The sequence below is a fragment of the Pelodiscus sinensis genome, chromosome 1 (genome assembly GCF_052426305.1).
Source record: "Pelodiscus sinensis isolate ZL-2025 chromosome 1, ASM5242630v1, whole genome shotgun sequence".
NCBI lineage: Eukaryota > Metazoa > Chordata > Testudines > Trionychidae > Pelodiscus > Pelodiscus sinensis.
Genome location: NC_143052.1, coordinates 304,908,532 through 304,922,613, shown reverse-complemented (window position 1 = coordinate 304,922,613; position 14,082 = coordinate 304,908,532). Strand labels below are relative to the sequence as shown.

At 42.9% G+C, this 14,082-nt stretch overlaps 1 long non-coding RNA gene across 1 annotated transcript; it reads right to left on the bottom strand.

Moving 5' to 3' along the window:
- Positions 1 to 1,526: 1,526 nt before the first annotated feature.
- On the bottom strand, positions 1,527 to 11,340 carry LOC149525794 (uncharacterized). Its single transcript, XR_016348870.1, has 2 exons — positions 11,067 to 11,340; positions 1,527 to 1,765 (listed from the first exon to the last, which is right to left on the bottom strand). It is a non-coding gene; the product is annotated as an uncharacterized LOC149525794 (long non-coding RNA).
- Between the last annotated feature and the right edge of the window lie 2,742 nt (positions 11,341 to 14,082).

The following is a 14,082-nucleotide window of genomic DNA, read 5'->3' as shown; positions in this document are numbered from 1 at the left end:
CACTGAAAATAGCCTAGCTCAACCATCTTTGGATTCCCCTTCAGGAAGTTGAAAGCTGCTATCAACTCCCCCCTCATTTTCTTCAGTGCATGTGATTCTTCCATCCTAAGTGAAGGACACTGCACTTGTCTTTGTTGAACCTCATAAGATTTTTTTGGCACAGTCCTGTAATTTGCTTAGGTCACTCTGGACTCTATCTCTACCCTCTAGCATATCTATCTCTCCCCCAGCTTAGTGTCAGCTGCAAACTTGTTGAGGGTGTAAACCAACCCATCATCCAGATAGTTAATGAAGATGTTGAACAAAACCAGCCCTGGCCTCCGGGGCATTCTTCTTGATACCAACTGGTGCTTAAGACCACCAAAGACATTGAGCTGTTAATCACTACCCATGGGAGCCCAATGATTTAGCCAGCTTTCTATTCATCTTACAGTACATTCTACTATATTAAATACTTTGCTAAAGTCAAGGTGTATCTCATCCACCACTTTCCTCATGTCCATAGAATCAGTTAGCTCATCATAGAAAGCAATTTGAAGGTTTCTGATCAATTCCACTCCAAGTGTTTCAAAATGGATTCCTTGAGGACCTGCTCCATGATTTTTCCAGTGACTGAAGTGAGGGTGACTGGTGGGTAGTTCCCAGGATTCTCTTTCTTCTCTTTTTTAAAAGATGGGCACTGTAATTGCCTTTTTCCAATCCTCCAGGACCTCCCCCCAATGGCCTCGAGTTTTTAAAGATAATGGCCAATATCTCTGCAATCACATCAGCCAACTCTCTCAGCATTCTCAGATGCATTAGATCTAGCCCCATGGACTTGTGCATGTCCAGCTCTTCTAAATAGTCCTTAACCTATTCTTTCACTACTGAGGGCTGCTCACCTTCTCCCCACATTGTGCTGACCAGTGCAGAAGTCCGGGCACTGGCCTTGTCTGTGAGGATCTAGAAGAAAAAAGGCATTGAGTACTTCCGTTTTTTCTCTATCATCTGTTACTAGGTTGCCTTCTTCATTCAGCAAGGGTCCCACACCTTCTTTGGTCATCTTCCTATTGCTAACGTGTCTGTAGCAACTCTACTTGTTATCCTTCATCTCCCTTGCTAGTTGCAACTACAATTGCACTTTGGCCTTCCTGATAAAACCCCTGCATGCTTGAGCAGATTTATATTCCTCTCTATTCATCTGTCTATAAGAAATGAAGTTTCTGGAGGCACCACTGAGAGGGTCAAATCAGTGCAAATTGCTTAAAGACGGGGCTACTTATAGTCCAAGACTGGGGATCCTCCAGTATAAGGCACTATACCAGTCACAAAGAGCTCTTCCATTCACCATGCTGACTAGCAAGAAATCATGCAAGAAATGCCCTTAAACATTCCAGTTGTCCTGTGCCACCACCTGCATCTCCCTTATACAGATGAGAGGTTATTAAAACCAATCTCACCAAATCTGAACAGGTTCTTCCGATCCCAAAGGACAAGCCACATTCCCAGGTCAATTTATACCTCAAAAGAGCATACTATACCAATCCTTCAGAATTTAAAATCTAAAGGTTTATTAATAAAATGAATGAAAGAAAGAAAAGATTGAGAGTAAAATTGCTAAAGGAATCAAGTTACATACACCAATTGCAAAATTATTGGTGCAGGCATATATCAGAGATGTAATAATTTCCTGTCTTATATGTTTCTGGAATATGTCTTCTGTTAGGATGGGTCATCAGCACTTTTAAGCTTCAGTTCATAACAGAGATCTTTCAGAGGTGATTAGCTAGAATGAAAACAGGATTGAAGACAAATGGAGGAACCCACAGGACCCTCTTTATATCCTTGCCTATATGGAGGGAATCTCATTGATCTTGCTGAGTAAAAGTATGTCTCAAGGTGGAGTTTCTCACAAGAGTAAGTAAACTGTCTATGCATGACTCAGGCTATGTCTACACTGTCAAGAAAAGTCAGAAAAAGATACACAAATTGCAAACCGCAATTTGCATATCTTTTTCTGCTTTTGGAAAAAAAGAGGCTTTTCCAAAATTTGGCCCGTCTACATGGGACCAAATTTTGGAAAAAACTCCTCTTTTGGAACATCCCTTATTCCTCTCACTGAGAGGAATACAGGGACGCCAAAAGAACACGTCAGCTTTTTCGGAAACTGTTCCAAAAAAGCAGACACGTTCCTTAGATTTCCACATTTCTCAGATGTGGGTTGGCACCGATTAAGGCCCATTGTCAGTCAGCAACTGCTATTTCCTTGACTAGCAACCCTTTCACAATAGATTGGCCCAGCCTCCTGTTGACATCTCCCAGAAGCAAACAGTTGATATACAAGTATGTAGCCAATACTCATAACTTGAAATATAAAAATGAAACACGCACATGAATAGTACAAACAGAATCAACGAATCATCACCTTTCAATAGACAGCTCACTTAATCCACTTTGTACAAGATTTGGTGCAAACATATGTAGTCCCCTTTTCTAAAGGTGCATCTGACTTTTTTCTGGGAGGATTCTGTGTGGTGCAATCTAACTCTAGGGACTACAATTCCCATGAGCCCTTGAGGAAACCAGGAAGCGAAGTTTTGTCTGAGGCTCTCCATGTGGAGAGAAGGTCTCAGCAGTCTGGGGGCTCTCCATTTTGGGACAAAAGGAGCCAGGCTGCTGTGGAGGAGACTTATCTAGTCCAGGAACTGTTATGTTGCAACTACAGACTGGGACCGAGAGCCTTTAGGACTTGGATCTAGGAGGCTGCTTCTGAGGCAGCTGATTGCCCTAGAGGGGAGAGGTTCTGGCTGTGCCTGTGGCTCAGAAGGACTACACTACAACCAGCACACAGAAGGAGGCTGTAAGTAAATGCGCTCTTTGAGGAAGTGCAAGTGCTGCCTGGGACAGACCTCAGAGATATAGACTAACTCTGGTCCAAAGAGAGGCAGAGTGGCCAGCCCAGTGAACCAGAGCTGCTGCATTTGGTAGAGCCTGCTCCAGTGGCAGAGGGAGTTTACAGCTGGCTACATAGCTTGGACTCATTCAGACACACACACAACCTACAGAGAACCTCCACTATAGCTGCAGATCTTCAAGCGCGCCCATGCAAGCGTCTGGGACTCTGAGTGCAGAGGAGTGCACACTCTGGGGTGGGATAAATGGTGGCAGTGCAAATGCCAGCTAGATAAGTTCTTATTACTTCTGTGTACTTTGTTAATTGATGTTATTCACTGTTAATCTGTTAAACCCTGTTTCTTTAAGTTGTTAAGTAAAGGTGTGTTCATTTTAATGTAATTAATTAGATGTATAGTATTTATAATTGTTGTCCTGGAGTTAGATCCAGATTATTGCTGGAATAATTTCATTCCTGGAGGCTCCTAAGGCACACCATTAAGTGTGTACAGGGCCAGCCAGGTGGAGGCACTGCCATTGTATATTCTTTATGAGTTAGGGACTACAGCAAGGGGTGGATAGGGTTTCCGCAACTAAACATCACCACCACTGGGGTACTCAGGATCTCCTTTTATATTAAAACCATCAGGTGCCCAGGCACACCTGTAAGTGTGACCTGCTCCAGAACAACCTGGGGAAAAAAAAGGGGGTTACACATATAACAGTGGTTGCAACAATTATTTGTATGTTCATATTATAATCCAGTAATGTCACACCATTCACATTTCTACTGCTTGTAAACTTCCTTTTTGTGTGTAAACTCAGAAAAGATTTATCTCGTAAGCCAAGCTAATCACCCACAGTATTTGCTATTCCTTCTGCACATTGGAATGGTTTGTTTCTGTGCCTTCTGTAAGACTTTTTAAAAATAGAGTCAACTGTCCTGGACTTTTTTCTCCCTCAGATTAGCAGTCTGATGGCTTGATCAGTCTTGGCAGACACTGCATCAAATCCTGAATTCTAGCACCAGGCAAGCAGCACGCTTCTTGAGTTTCCATGTCTGGACAGCAGATGGATGACTCTATCCCACTTAGACAAAATCTGCTTTTCTGAAGCACAGGGTCTATATTCTGCTGCTCTCCTTTTGTCAGAACCTTGAACTCTGTCATCTCATAGTCATTGCTGCCCAGGCTGCCACCTACTTTTACTTGCCCTATCAACTCTTCCCTGTTTTTGAACAGCAGGTCAAGAGGAGCATGACTCCAAGTTGGTTCCTCCAGCACTCACATCAGGAAATTGTCCCCCAGTGTTCTCCAAAAACATCCTGGATTTGTTTGTGCTCTGCTGTATTGATCTTCCAGCGGATGTCAGGGTGACTGAAGTCTCCAAAGAGAACCAGGGCTTGTGATCTAGAAACTTCTGTTAGTAGTACAAAGAAACAAAACCTCATCTACCTCATCTTCCTGCTCTGGTGGTCTACAGCAGATGCCCACCATGACATCACTCTTGTTGCTCTCACCTTTCATCTTAACCTGAAGACTCTCAATAGACTTTTCTCCAGTTTAATATTGGAGTTCCAAGTAATTCTACTGTTCTCTTACATATAGGCTATGTCAACATTGGCCTGATTTTGCACAAGAACTCTTTTGCAGAAGAGTTCTTGTGCAAAAACTCTTCCAGAAGACAGCGTCTACACTGGCATGTGCCTTTGCGCAAGAGATGTGCTTTTGTGCAAGAGCATCCTTGCCAGTGTAGACGCTCTCTTGTGCAAGAAAGCTCTGATGGCCATTTTAACCATTGGGCTTTCTTGCACAAGAAATTCATGTTGCCTGTCTACACTGGCCTCTTGCGCAAGAACAGTTGCGCAAAAGAGCTTATTCCTGAGCGGTAGCATCATAGTTCTTGTGCAAGAAGCACTGATTTCATACATTAGAATGTCTGTGTTCTTGCACAAGAACTCGCAGCCAGTGTAGACAGGCAGCAAGTTTTGGCGCAAAAGCGGCTGCTTTTGCGCAAGATCGCACCAATGTAGACACAGCCATAGTGTAGCTCCTCCTTTTCTCCCCTGCCTTTCCTTTCTGAACAGTTTATACCCATCCATGACAGTATTCCAATCATATGAGTTACCCCGCCACGTCTTCATTATTCCAGTCACATCATGGTTCCTTGACTATGCCAAGACTTCCAATTCTTCCTGTTTGTTTCCCAGGCTACTTATGTTTATGTACGGTTACCTAAGATAACTAGCCAATTGCCCTGCTGTCTCAGTATGAATTAGAAGGCTTCCCCTGTTGCACCCTCCTCCTGCTACTTCCTCCCGTTATCCTTAGGTCTCCTGCCCGAAGTGAACCTAGTTTAAAGCCCTCCTCACCACATTAGCAAACCTGTCTGCAAAGACATTTTCCCCACTCTGTTAGGTGGATCCTATCTCTTCCTAGCAATCCTTCTTCCTAAAACAACACCCCATGGTTGAAGAATACAAAGCTCTCTCCCTGACATCATCTGCACTGCCATATATTTACTTCTACAATGCAATGATCTTACCTGGGCCTTTTCCTTCAACAAGGAGGATGAATGAGAATACAACTTGTGCCTCAAACTCCTTTATCCTTCTTCCCAGAGCATCATAGTCTGTAGTGAGCTGCTCTAGGTCATTCTTGGTACCCCCATGGAGAAGTAGGAAGGGGTAGCAGTCCGATGGCTTGATCAGTCTCAGCAAACAGCACGATTCTTGAGTTTCCATGTCTGGACAGCAGATGGATGACTCCATCCCACTTAGGAGGGAGTCCCTGATAACCACCACCTATTTCCTCTTTTTGGGTGTGGTGGTCGTGGACCCCCATGACACTATCCTTCCTCCTCACTTGTCTGATAGCACTTTTGGTCAAGAGTGGTATGTGCAGAGTTGCCCAGTTTGGTACAACTATATTTTCAGGGTACGCATGAGTTTCAAAGACATCAGCATTGATTAGTGCTCCAGCTTTGTACAGTGTGCTGGAGTCCCTTTGTGTGAAATCAGTTTCTGTATCCTCCTTCCCTACATCTTGGGCACAGTTTTGAGAACAAGGGTGGCATGGGAAGGTCCTTACCATCTCTCATAGATATGAAGCCTTCCATAAGAAATTGTGTTTTTCCTTAATACTGGCCTATGTGGAGACTTGCAGCTTGACAGGTGAGAAAATGTATCTTGTGTGGCCAGGGCATATGGTAGTTGCACCTACATTTTATAATTATTTAAGGGCATTGTGGTGATTGGCTGTGCAGTAATAGAACAGATCTAGCTAAATGAGTAACAGTTGTAGCTTCAACCTTTAACTAGTTATCAATATCTTGTGTTATTTCAGTGTCATCATTGGTGGAAATGGCAAAGTACCATACCCACATGTCCTTGGCCTGGGCGGGTGGTTGTAAGTTATTGACAGTGCAGAGAGTAAAGCAAAGAATTGGGTGATTAAAGTACTAATTTAATACATCACAAATCCTGGGATATTGTGCCAAACCATAGAATGGGTTACTAATCAGTTTGCTGGTGAACAAAGGAGCATCTGTGTGTTTGTGCATCTCCTAGCACAATGGGGTCCCAATCCTGATCTGCATATAGAATGTTGACCCATAAATTGCTCATCTATCTTCTGCAATTTCTACTAGTCCTATCACAATAGCCACTGAGGCCGAGCCTCCCACTCACACTATCAAGAACAGCGACAAATGTTTGTGACAGTGTGGAGTACTCTACAACCAACAGGGACATGTCTCAGACAAGAACTATGGATTTTCAGTGAAAAATGGCATTTTGTGAAGGAGAGACTCTTCCCGAGCTCCCAGTTTCTGAGAAATAAAGTGCAGTGTTGATTTAAACACCCCTTTGATGTGATAATACAAGGGCTGCAAAGAAGCGCTGAATCTGAGCCTTCTTTTCTCTTTGGCTGTGTCTAGACTGGCCAGTTTTTCCGTAAATCAGCTGCTTTTCTGGAAAAACTTGCCAGCTGTCTACACTGGCCGCTTGAATTTCCACAAAAGCACTGACGATCTCATGTAAGATAGTCAGTGTTCTTGCGGAAATACTATGCTGCTCCTGTTCGGGCAAAAGTCCTTTTGCGCAAACCTTTTGCTCAAAAGGGCCAGTGTAGACAGCTCAGATTTGTTTTCTGCAAAAAAAAAACCCGATTGTGAAAATGGCCATCGGGGCTTTTTTGTGGAAAAGCGCGTCTAGATTGGCATGGACGCCTTTCCGCAAAAAGTGCTTTTGCGGAAAAGCGTCCGTGCCAATCTAGACTCTCTGTTCCGAAAATGCTTTTAATTGAAAACTTTTCCGTTAAAAGCATTTCCAGAAAATCATGCCAGTCTAGACACAGCCTTTGTCTCTCCAGGCATTTACAGAAATGCTACATCCTTGTAAAAATCAGCTCTCCAGCTACTTAGAGGTGTGTGCCTAGCACCACGCATATAGATCTGGTCATGGCAGTGTGATCTTATTTGCACATGTAACCCTTCTGTCAGGTAGGGCCGGCAGCAACCAGGGCCAGGTTCAATATCTAGGGGTCCATCTCACACAGAACCAACTTGAGCCCCCACCCAGTAGTCTGGGAAATTCACACACCTCTGGGTGCCTCTGAGAGGTGATGCTTCCCCACTCGCAAGCACAGGGTCTGAGTGTAGAAAAGAAACTTTTAATGAGAGAAAGAGAAGTGACATGGCATTAACTTGGGAAAATACCATGAACAGAGTTCATAACTCCTTACGAGTAACAGTCCCAACTCAAATGGATTGAGCAATGTCCTCAGGTTCACTAGTCCAACAAGGTAAGGGTTCCATTCACTTACCCAAACTTTCTCCTTACCCCAGTTCAAAAGCCCCACTTACAGCTCTGTCCAGTGAGTGCAGACCCAGACACATCATCCTGATGACTTCCTTCATAGAGCCTGATGTGATGCCACCTGTGTGCTGTCCTTGCTGCCTGCCATTGCCACCAGCAGCTCGGCTGGCTGCCTGCTGCTGCTCCTACCAGCCACCCACCGATGGTTCCCGGCAGCCACTTTGCTGGCTGCTTGCCAGTTGTTCCTGCCAGCTGCAATGGGTCTGGTTCCAGGCCAAACCAGTGACTTCAGCTCTTAGTGATTTCAACTCTTTAGCCATCACCTAAGCTGGCAAAAGATCCCAGCTTCCACTGGAATAGTAAAGGACTCCTGATAGAGTCTGCTTTAGGTCTATCCTTAAAACAGAGGGGAAAGAGACAGATTGAATCCGTCTTACAGCTCACACCTGGCAGGCATGCTGCAGGTTGGCTCAAGCCCTTCCCCTCAAGCTCAGTACACCCAACGCTGGAAGGGAGAGCTTGTTCGTCTGAGACCTCGTACAGTGATGGTGTCTCTCCTGCAAGCACTGGTGTCATATTTTACAGTTCCCACATTTAGGGGTCACATGATTTGTGACTCCCCCCAACAGCCCAAATTAGTTACAGTACATCACATTCCATTCCAACACTGATCCTCCAACAGCCCCGGCTGAATTAGAATTACATAACCACACCTCAGATTCCTTCCCCATCCTGGCATGAGCTGTATTTACATATCAACAGTTAAGTAGCTTGCAGAGCTAAACAATTTGAGTGAGCACACCCACCTCCAGGACAGCTCTCTCTTTTAAGCTGGCTGATAGCAAGCAGTTTTTTAGCCCCTGCTTACACATGCAAGGGGTGTGTCACCAGATGCCATCCTTTCAACTGAGGACAAATACCCCCCACAATTTCACAAGAAGGCAGAGTGAACTAAGCCATTGCTGGAGCAGAGCTAACATCTCCTGATCCAGAGATCTACACCTTACCTGTCAGTGCCACCTGGAGACCAAGTCTGGAGCTGTTCCATTGTCTTGAGGGTCCTGAAGCTGCAAGATACGTTAGTGATCATCTGATCCTCCATTCCCTTACCTGGGTCCTCTACAGGGGGAAGGGAACCTGTGTTGCAGTCATCATACTGTCTGTTTTCATTTAGAGCAGTCATCATACCATCAATCTTTGGTTGGGGGGTCCTTGCTATACCTATGTTCCTGGGGATAAATCTTTGGATATTTCTATAAAGGCCTCTCCAAGGTCCATGTATATCATTAATACTGTTGTGAAAGGCATGACATTTAAAGAGTTTGTTTAATTTGGAATAGAGAGATTAATGCTTCTGGGATGTATTAACAGGAGTGTTGTGAACAAGATACGAGAAGTCAGTCTTCCACTCAACTATGCACTGATTAGGCCACAGTTGGAGTATTGTCTCCAATTCTGGGCACCACATTTCAAGAAAGATTTGGAGAAGGTCCAGAGAAGAGCAAGAAAAATGCTTAAAGATCTAGAAAACATGACCTATGAGGTAAGGCTGAAGGAATTGGGCTTGTTTAGTTTGCAAAAGAGAAGACTGAGGGGGGACATGATAGCAGTTTCAAATATCTAAAAGGGTGTTACAAGGAGGAGGGAGAAAAATTGTTCTCTTTGGCATCTGAGGATAGGACAGGAAACAATGGGCTTAAATTACAGCAAGGGAGGTTTAGGTTGGACATTAGGAAATATTTCCTATCTGTCAGGATGGTGAAACACTGGAATAAGTTGCGTAGGGAGGTTGTAGAATCTCCATCACTGGAGATATTTAAGGGCAGGTTGGACAGACATCTATTAGGGTATGTCTACACTGCCACCCTAGTTCGAACTAGGGTGGCTAATGTAGGCATTCGAATTTGCAAATGAAGCCCGGGATTTAAATATCCTGGGCTTCATTTGAATGTTTCTGGGCGGGCGCTATTTTTAAATGCCCGTAGTTCTAACTACCTGCCTGCGGCTATATGCGGCACGGACTATGTAGTTCGAATTAAAGCTCCTAATTCAAACCTCCTTGCAGGAGGAATAACGGTAGTTCAAATTAGGAGCTTTAATTCGAACTACCTAGTCTGTGCCGCGTGTAGCCACGGGCAGGTAGTTCGAACTACGGGCATTTAAAAATGGCGCCCACCCAGGAACATGCAAATGAAGCCCGGGATATTTAGATCCCGGGCTTCATTTGCAAGTTTGAATGCCTACATTAGCCACCCTAGTTTGAGATAGAGTGGCAGGGTAGATATACCCTTAGGGATGATCTAAACAGTGCTTGGTCCTGCCATGAGGGCAGGGGACCCTGGATGACCTCTTGAGATCCCTTCTAGTTCTAGGATTCAATGATTCTATATAGCATTGGCAGTTACCGAACTGGAGTGAAGGTGAAAAGGGGCATAGCCAAGCTCCATTGGGACAAGTGTCTATGAGCCATATGTCTCACTGGGAGAGGAGTCAGTCCCAGAAATGGAAAAAGCAAGTAACAGATTTTTCATTTCATGAAAAAGGCATCATCAAACGTGATGCAAGATTCTTAATTTTTCTCCCTCCCTCCAAGTAAGTAATTTCACAATTATCTCAAATGCTGCTGTTAAATACCACAGCTTACTCAACGGGAAGTTATGGGGTTTTGATATTAATTATAGGCATAGCATGTTACCCTCCACACACAAATCTTTAGCAATCATTCAGGAAAGGAGCAGATAATTAAAGAGTTCCAGTTTAGCAAGCTATCTTTAGCATTGCAAAATGAGAGATAGTGAAGGTAATGAACATGTTAGTCTAACTCACAAACTCCTCATAAAATGAAAATGTACTTGAAAATGTATACTGCTTCTTTGTGGGAATGTCACTTAATACAACTGTCCCCCTTTCAAAAGGGAAAATGATTTTAAACTACAGCAGCAAAAGAAGAAAGGAGGGTACTGTATCATTCCAGTGCCAAGCCAGGAATGTTTTCAGAACTTTTTTATGCTTTGGCTGGGAGCACACAAACCACCATGAAATCATAGGTTCCAAATGTTGTTTAAAGTAAATGTTGTTTAATTTTTCAGTAAAGAAATTTCCATAACTTTTTCATCTTTGAGGTTCCTCCCAATATATATATGATGCCAGAATCTTCCCAACATTATTTGCTTCCCTTTAATTTTGTATTTGCCTTCATGGCTCTTAGCTTATTCCATTTAGGGAATCCCTCCCATTAACTTTTCCATTCTGGATGCCCCCCACCTTCTGATGCAACTGATACAAACTTAACCACATGGGAAGGGCAGGGTGGTTGCAACCCACTGATACCCAAAGAGGCCAGGACACTGCCTTACTTATATCAGTTGAGAACCCCTACCTTACTCTTAACAGTTCACTTTTCCTCCATTCTCCATCATTGGTGATCTTGGAAATGGTGAAGGAGATGTCCCCATAACCTCTTCAATGCAGGAAGGGACTGTAAGTGAACATACGGGCATTTTCTTTCCAATACAGATGAGTTGACATCATAACATTAGGAGCCATACTTAACAGGCTAGTTGATATGACTGCATATGACATAGTCTAATAAACGAGGTCACAGGGTCTCCTGGCCAGTGATGACCTTGACCAGACATTGCAGATCTCAGTGTTAATGGAGATGCTTCTTTGCCTTAAGGACTGATTCTGAAGATTCTAGATTTGCATTGTGATGCTGCTGCATGTGACTAATGTTCCTGTACAAAAAGCTTAGTTAAATAATTGAAAACAACATCGTGTAATTTATATTCAGCAAAATGAGAGTTAATGATCTGTCAACAACCTTAACTCCTTCTGTGTTTCCCTCAGTTTAATCCATGGATTTACCTATGCTCAAATGGCCTTCTAGTCTATTCTATAATGATTTTTATACTTCATTTATCATCATAGTACTCTGAGCACATGTTTAACTTTAAGCACATGTTTAGATACTTTCCCAAACTAGGGCCATTGTGTTTACATTATTGGCTACAGTTGGAACTGGAGGAGGGCTGTGAATTCCACAGATAGGTCTCCACAGGTCACAAACTGGAGTGATTTCTGACCTTTTCAGCCAATTTGTGTAGAGGAGGGAAGGTAAAGGAACATAGGTGACTAGTTTCCACATAATGGGAACGTAGATCTGAATGTGACAGATGGAGGTCATTATTGGGGGGTGGTTCATAGCTGCAGTTTCTAGCATCTCCCTCCATCTTATTGAAAACTCTATTCCTTACAGCTTCTCCCTTAAAGGATATAGGAGCAAATCCCTGAAGTGGGTCGTGGTGATATACCACTGCTGAACCCCCAGCCCTCCTGCCACACCCAGCATTTCAACTCTGCACGTGGGAAGGCAAGTCTAGACACTGATTGACACTCAACTTGCATGACTGTAAGTGAGGTACATTTTCCAGATGGCATGTAAGAGTAAGGGATTTTACTATCTCCTGTCTCTCTTTACTTGAGTCCATAACCCCTGCTTTTGATCAAAATTGACATCACAGAGGGAGATGCCACTTGTAGTGCTTTTCATGCTAAATCCTTAGCAAGAGCTTTAATGTTGATAGCTCTGGCAAAGAGCTGAAAATACAGTAGGTTAATATGATTAGTAAGAATTAAATACCAGTTAAAAAAGGAGCTTCAGGGGATAGCTGAGTTAGTCTGCTACAGAAAAAAACAACAAATGGTCTGGTAGCACTTTATAGACTAACAAAACATGCAGATGGTATCATGAGCTTTTGTGGGCACAGCCCACTTCTTCAGATGACTGGAGTTATGAGTAGGGGATATGAAAACTTGAAATAAATAGGAGAAGGGAAGGAGAGTGGGAAGAGACAGGAGAAGGGAGGTGTGTGAGACAGGAGAATTGCAGGAGAATAGCCCGATGCACATTTTCAGAAATTTGTATTCAGGATTTGTGTCCATGTTACATGCACCTCCAACTCATGAATATGCATGTTTGCCCTCAGAATCACACTCATACATTTCTAAAAATGTAGTCCCAGACATTTGGCTCCACAACTGGTCAGGACTGACAAGAGGTTTCAGAATATATTTGTGTGTTTTGGAAAGGATAAAATAATGATACTACATTTCCATTTTAAAATGTGGTCTGTTTTCACTGGCAAATCTTCTCTCTTCTTCTGTCATTTCTGAGGCATTAGCTTGTTAGAAAGGAGAGAAATGGTCAGAAAATCAAAATTCTCACTGTTGTTGAAAGATAAAACAACAATGGAAAATATCCTTCCCCAGCCCTAAAGAACAGCTCTATGAAGCTTGAAAGCTTGTCTCTTCCACTAACAGAAGATGGTCCACTAATAGGTGTTACCTCACTTACATTGTGTTTCTCAATGGGAAATGACACATTTTTAGTGAAGTTTCATGAAGGCCATAACAAAAACAAGAAATAGACCCTTCACTCATTTTTGTTCTAGTCTGAATATTATAAACTTGTCATATGGCATGTACTGCTTGCTTGAGCATGATGTTTCAAAACCTTATTTGTTTTATAGCTATGCTTAAAATATCCAGATGCCAAATTAGCTGCCAGGTTCTGGATGAGTTTCAGGGGGTAAATCTAAGAAGATGTAATTTACACATTCTTTTGCTTCCCACCCCCACCTTAGCATATATAATATGCAAAATTAGGCTCACCGAGGGCTTGCCTGGATCCAGCCCCTGAGGCTCAGGGATCCGGCTGCATTGGGGAGCCTGTGCTGGTGCTCTAGCCTCCCTGCTACCTGCCTATAGGCTTGGAGCACACAAGGGTCCAATACAGAGGGTAGTGGGTCCGATACAGAGGTCTCAGACTTCAAATCCATCTGGTGGTGCTTACACCTTCATTGTCAAATACCAGCCATGTCTCCCTTAGCCTCAGTTTGACTTAGGGCCTAATTTAGAGGCAATATGTAAATTACAACTTGGAAAGTGTCTGCATAGAATTGAATAATAGAATCATAACACCAGAACTGGGAGGGACCTCAAAAGGTCATTGAGTCCAGTCCCCTGCCCTCATCTGAGAGCTTCTGTCTAAAATTACACCACTTACATGCCAAAAGAAGGTATAAAATATATCAGCTTTTACTCCTTTACATTCTCCTAGAATCGTCTTGCATTGTACGAAAGCTATCACCCACATTTAGGCTTAGCAGAATTTAATTTTTTAATATAATGTAAATGGATAGTATCAATGTTTATTTTAAGCATTTTAACATTGTCATTTATTTAAATTTTCACATATGTGGGAAATTAAAATGTGGATCCAGACAATAATTATTTAGTGACCACAGATGTTAAGATTCAAAAAGTTAACATTTCATTATTATTAAAACACAAATTGGCAAGATCTTATATCAAAATACTCTCAAGAAGCATTT